The sequence below is a fragment of the Acanthisitta chloris genome, unplaced genomic scaffold, assembly GCF_000695815.1.
Source record: "Acanthisitta chloris isolate BGI_N310 unplaced genomic scaffold, ASM69581v1 scaffold40441, whole genome shotgun sequence".
Lineage (NCBI taxonomy): Eukaryota > Metazoa > Chordata > Aves > Passeriformes > Acanthisittidae > Acanthisitta > Acanthisitta chloris.
In genome coordinates, this window is record NW_008656184.1 from 72,085 (window position 1) to 78,084 (window position 6,000).

Below are 6,000 nucleotides of genomic sequence, written 5' to 3' on the forward strand. Positions count from 1 at the left end.
ATAAATACCCAGGGAACAGCATCCATTAAAATTAATGTGTTTGCTTTCTGACTCCTGACTCCGAAAGAGAAATGTGCAGGATGCAAAAAACCCCCATATTCTAACTTATTACATAATCCAGAAGGGGACTTATTAAAAGGATTAAGGTATCTGTTCCTTTTCTGTACATGTATTTTGAAGCATCTCTCTTGTGCTCGTAACACAACTGCAAATACTGATTTCAGTTTATTATACCATTTCAGTACACAGATGTGCTCTGCAGGACTCCCTGAGCTGGCTCACCGTGCCCCAGTCACAGGATGCAGCACTGTCCCTCTCCTCTGCAAACACAAACAGCACTGCTGAAATAAAGAGCTGTCAAACACTGCCATGGCACAAGCCTCGGATGGTTTATCATCAATTTGCCATTAAAAGCTGTTTACTGTGTTACATAAAAACACACTAATCCTTTCTCCCTCTTCATTCTTCTCACCAGCTAATTTTATTCATGACACTCTTTGCAAACCCACAGCAACTTTATGCACTGGGTAAAATTTACTTCATAATTGGTAATTGAAGGAACCTCTTGGCTTATCAAGTATTTGAAAAACCATCCCAAAAAATTAGACTGTAAAGTTGATAAACAACAGAGTACCTTAAATAGTGTGAATTAGGGAACCTAATACCAGATTAAGAGATCTAATATAGCTTTGGTTGTGAGAAGATGGTCCCAGATCTATCCTGTCATTTGGCAAGCTGGTAACTTTTTAAGTGACACCTGAAATCAGAGATTACATATAAGCCTGGAAAAGAGAAAGTTACTCTTAGAGAAGATAGCTGAGTTCTAACAGCTACACCAAAGGTGACTGAATAGTTATTCCATAGCATTTATCTTAATATGCACAGATTTATTTAGATTTATAGCACTAACAGCTGGAGTTTCTGGTTTAGGTGTAGAAATCAGCTTTCTTTTTAAACATTAACCAACCCTTAGAAGACAAAGCCTCAAATTCCATTATGTTAATTTCCTCTAATAACAAGCCTCCTTCAACATGCCCTCAAATTGATTTTTAATAGTTTTTAATTCAAGGAGATAAAATAAGCAACTATTCATGCCCTTTTGACACTTTAATTAGTGCCAATCTATACCACGGACCTAATTAAACATGGGGGGAGGTGGGAGCAGGGAGAGGGGAAGGGAGGAAAGGTCAGCTGTTTGCAGAGCAGCAGAATTCCCACTGCCCCCAAACGCTGGTTGGAGTGGTACAGCACCACACACCATGGCACTGCCTCCACCGCTGCCAGACGATCTGCTGCTTCTGTGCAGCTCGCATTTGCTAAATGAATAGGCTTTCAATCATTTGGATCTAGCAATGTTTTTCTTCAGTCTTTTTCTCCTGGTTCCCATAGCAACAAACACTTGAGCGTGGGACTGCAATGCTGCTGCAGAACGCATCAGCCACGGCCTGGCGTCAGCGCACGCCGCTGCTGCGCCCGCCACGACCTCCCCTGCTGTCCTGCTCACCTGGAAAACAGCCCCAGTATTTTATTAGCACCATGCAAATGGCTCTTCAAATTCCTTATCTTATCAACAGCCCCTGCAGCCTGAAGCCAAGGAGAAATGGAGCTTTCACTTTTCTTTGGAATAGTCTAACGTGTATAGTTCTGAAGTACTTTGACATGGCATCGCCACACAGGAGACACTGCAATCCACCTACCTGCACTCCTGCCACAGTGGCAGATCTTTTGCATACTGCATGTGTCATAGATTTATGAGCTGCCCAAGAACACTGGGCTGTAAGTCCTTCGTGAACTGGACTTTTTGGGAGCTTGATTTAGTAAGCTTTTGCCTGAACCAAGCCACAAACTCATGACCCTTTGCTGGGACTGCAAAGGTACCTGCTGTATTCATGCAGCAGCAGCAATCTCTGCTCAAGAGGCTCGAGAAGAAACAGCAAAATTAGGGCACAGCAGAACACAAGGCATCAAAATCAAGTGGCACAAGCCTCAAAATTCACTTCTAATCCTCAACTACATCTGCTAACAGACATTAATAAAACCTCCTGCCTTACGCTGTTCTAAATTAGACAAACACAAGGCTAACCCTGCAGCAATTTTTTTCACCTCCTACTGTAGCCAACAGCACTAATTTCGATTTTTCCTCGGGAAATGTTGCCATCTAGTGCCTGCAGGTTGCTGCACACAGCACAGTCACTACCAGAGAGATCTAATTTGTATTCACAATCCTTGAGTAAGAAAAGTGTGACGACTGAGTCAAAAAGAAGAGTTAGAATTGCATGGTGATATTAAAGAAAAAAAGGAAAAAATCTACAAACAGAGAGAATCATAGAATCGCCAAGGTTGGAAGAAACCTCTAAAATCCTTGAGTCCAACTTGCCACTCTGCTGGAACCCCTCAACCATACCCTCCAGCATCAGGTGCATTTAAATAAATTTAGAACTGCTCAGATAAAATGCATTGATTAATGCTAACAAGCTAAGAAGGAAAACATGAGACATTCAAAAAAAAAAAAAAAAAAGAAAAAGGCAAAAGGAGGAAAACAAAGGACTCAGTAACTGATTTTCCTCCGTTGCACTAGAATTCTGTTATGACTTAAAATTCTGTGGCTCTGCCACAGACTCAGATTCCTCATCTGTGCAAAAATGACATGTTTAGTACAACCAACATTTGCTTTCCGTGGCAGATGGGCTCTACAGCACATCCTCTGCACAGCCTCAGGGTTTGTGGCATCATTCCTGATCATCTCTCACCTTTCACCAGGTGGGACACAGTTTGCTGGTCGAATATTAGAATGACTAAGATAAAAGCTTCTCCAAAGATTAATATGTTCAACTGATGCATGAAAAGACAGTTGAGCTTAGAGTGCTCATACAGGAAGAAGTGTGTGCAAAACTCACACTCGTAAAACAGAAAATTCACTTCTAGCAAAAATGTTCTGAGTGGTATTTTCAGTAAGAACTGAAAAGTGATGAAAGTAGGAAAACAGTATCTTCAGCTAAGGACACATACATCAAACTCTTGATGCCAATGCCTGAATTTTTCAATGGTGGGAAGATGCCAGAACAAAAGGTTGGGTTTCTTTGAAGTCCCCTGTTGTCTCCCATCACTGCTTTCCTTCCACTGATCCTCATTTTCCACTACACTAAGTGCTGTACTTCTTATGCAAACAGTGTCACAACTGCACAATATCTCCAACATTAGAAACTTGGCAACAGATAGAGGTAAATCTTTCAGGAGTTACTGAAGTAGAACTTCAAGGGAGGGAGGTTTAAAGAAAAAAAAACCCAACCAAAAGTTCAAAGCCAATACTGAAATACAAACTACAGAGTCTACAGAATCTATCAGCCTGCAAGCATAGAAATATTACATACCCTGCCAGAAGTATGAGCTACAATAGTTTAGAAACAATTATAAATTGTACTAATTTACTGTTTACAGTAACTTACAAATTTGTAACTGCCACCAACTCTGAAGTCTGTGACGACAGCAATTAGTCCTGTATTATACAACAGAACCCAAGGCACCATGGTTTAGTCACTCCTCTGTGGTCATGCAGGAAATGCCTTTCAATAAAATGTTCTGTTAAATTAAAATGACCTGTTAAAAGCAGCTTTGGTGCTGCTTCTAATCCTCTATATCAACCTAACAGGAAGCCAAGGACTGACAGACCTGGATAGCACAGCAGCTGAATCTGCTCCTCTTCATCTCCAGGACCACAGCAGCAGGTGTCTGACTACCAAATACAAAATACCCTTTTTTTAATTTAAATTTTCTGTTAGATAATCTCTTCTGTCACTCTTCTGTGATAGAGAACATTCAGTAAGGGAACTTGAATTAAAGATTGAAACACACTCTCTTCAATACTGTTCCAATTCTGCATTTTCAGCACCATCCTACACAAGTTACTTTCCTCTCTGACCAGAAAAAGGTTGGGACAGAGGAGTTTTTTCAGCTTCCAATTTTACACAAACTTTATTCAGGTAACCATTCGTGAAAGCTATAGTTAAGTTCATTTTGAAAAATGAAGACAGAGTTGCAGGCTTTAATAAATTTTGACTGACTGTGGCTTTATCAGTAGGCTAATTCATTAAAAAAAACTAATTAGAAATGCAATCAGGTTGCAAAGTTTGTCCAACTCTGTTTAATCTATTTCATCAGGAAGGATATCTATCAGGAGGGCAGAGACTCTTAAGGGACAATGTACCTGTCACTCTTTTCCAGGAATAAAAAAAAGCAATGCAGTCAAACTCATTTGGTAAAGGTTAATACAGTCTGAAAAGCATTTATCCCCAATTTTCTCATTTTCAGGACATGCTGAAGCCCTAGAGAGTCCAAAAATAAATTTCTAAAAAGCTACATATTATTCCTGTGACACTTTCAGAGATCAAGTCTCTTCAACAGTGGAAAAATGTAGGCTTTGGGAGGGATGGAGTTCCCAAAATTTCAGTAAGTGGCTACTAAAGGAGGCTAGCAGTCTCAGTGCCAACTTCAGAACTTGCAGCCCAAACTAAACTGACAGCAGTGCAGAACACAGGAAGAAAACCTTAAAAATATTGCCTTATTCTTTTAAAAAGCTGGATTTTAAAACTCAATTTTATGCAACAAAGGCCACCCAGTATTCAACTACTATGAAATCACACACTGTAAATATGTGTAAATATCACCTTATTACTAATTTTGGGATAATGAATCTCTACTTGTAGCCACATTCCCAACAAAAAGCTTCTCAAAATCTCTAAGGTCACGCTGAGAGAAAGCCTGAGAAATCAGTTTTATGTTTAGTCATGGAATTGTGTAGAGACTGAAGAACTGCCTGAAGAACAAATGTTTCCTTTCATTCCAAGCATGTTGACTATTGCCAAATGCTAGAACTGCCTGTTCTTCTCACTCAACCTGTGCAACAGCAGCTCCTACACTTGCTTCCACTTGTATGCCCACTAGTCAGCACCTCTCAGAACCCGAACATGAATGAGAGGTAGGGTTCAAACTGTTCACTAATCTCTCTCCTGGATGAGTGTGATCACTTAGCAGCTGCTTCTTGAAGCTTTGCTTCTAGAAAAGCAGAACCACCTCATCCATTAACACTTCCTTAATAGGATCATTACATTTTTCTCATTTTCAGGAGAAAATTAAGTATGGAGGTCTGCTGTCAGTCATCCCAACAGTAAAAGCATCTTGAGAAAGCTAATTAAAGCTAAGAACAAACACTTTCACCCCCTCTTCAGCTTATTTTTCCCCCAAAGAAGGCTCACAGTATGTTCTGTTATGGAAAACAGAAAGCAACACTTACTAATCTATAAACTCTTCTTACATATCCAGACTGGGCATGTGCTTATTACTGCAACATTTTTGGATAGTCTCTATTATGGATCACTAACTTTTCCCACATATTTCAGTATTTACAGTGCCATTACCATGTAAACAGGTATGCCAAAGCTGCTCATGGAGAATTTGTCTGCTAATTACTGCCCATGAAAAAATGCAGCATAAGCTTTAATTGCTCACTGGAAGCTGAGTCACCTTCTTTAACATCGTTTCAGTTGCTGAGAAGAGGCAACTGTGGTGGGAAAGTGGTGGAATCTCAACTTTTCCTACAGTCCTCATACAGAACAACTGAGGTTGGAATCTCCCAAGTTTTCCCCACTTGTTCTCAGCATCCCAGGCACAGGTAATGGGTGAAAGGAAGGGAAATAAAAATAGAGGTTCTGAAGGTGGAGAAGACAAGGTCCTTTTATTGCTAACACACCATAAACCCATGACTGACTCTCAGAATTGCCACCAATTATCCTTTCTCACTGCATTTAATAATGCATTTAAGTCATCTAAAAACTTAAATGCTGTTTTATACATAAATTTCACACAAATATTTTTCCTTTTATGAAGATTTAACTTTTGCCATTAGTAGAAAACATTTATTTAAAGCTGTGAAACTGAGTTTACTTACTACAATTCCAGAAGCTGGGGCAGCTGGGTTGGGTATTTTGGGGGTTTGGGGGGGGT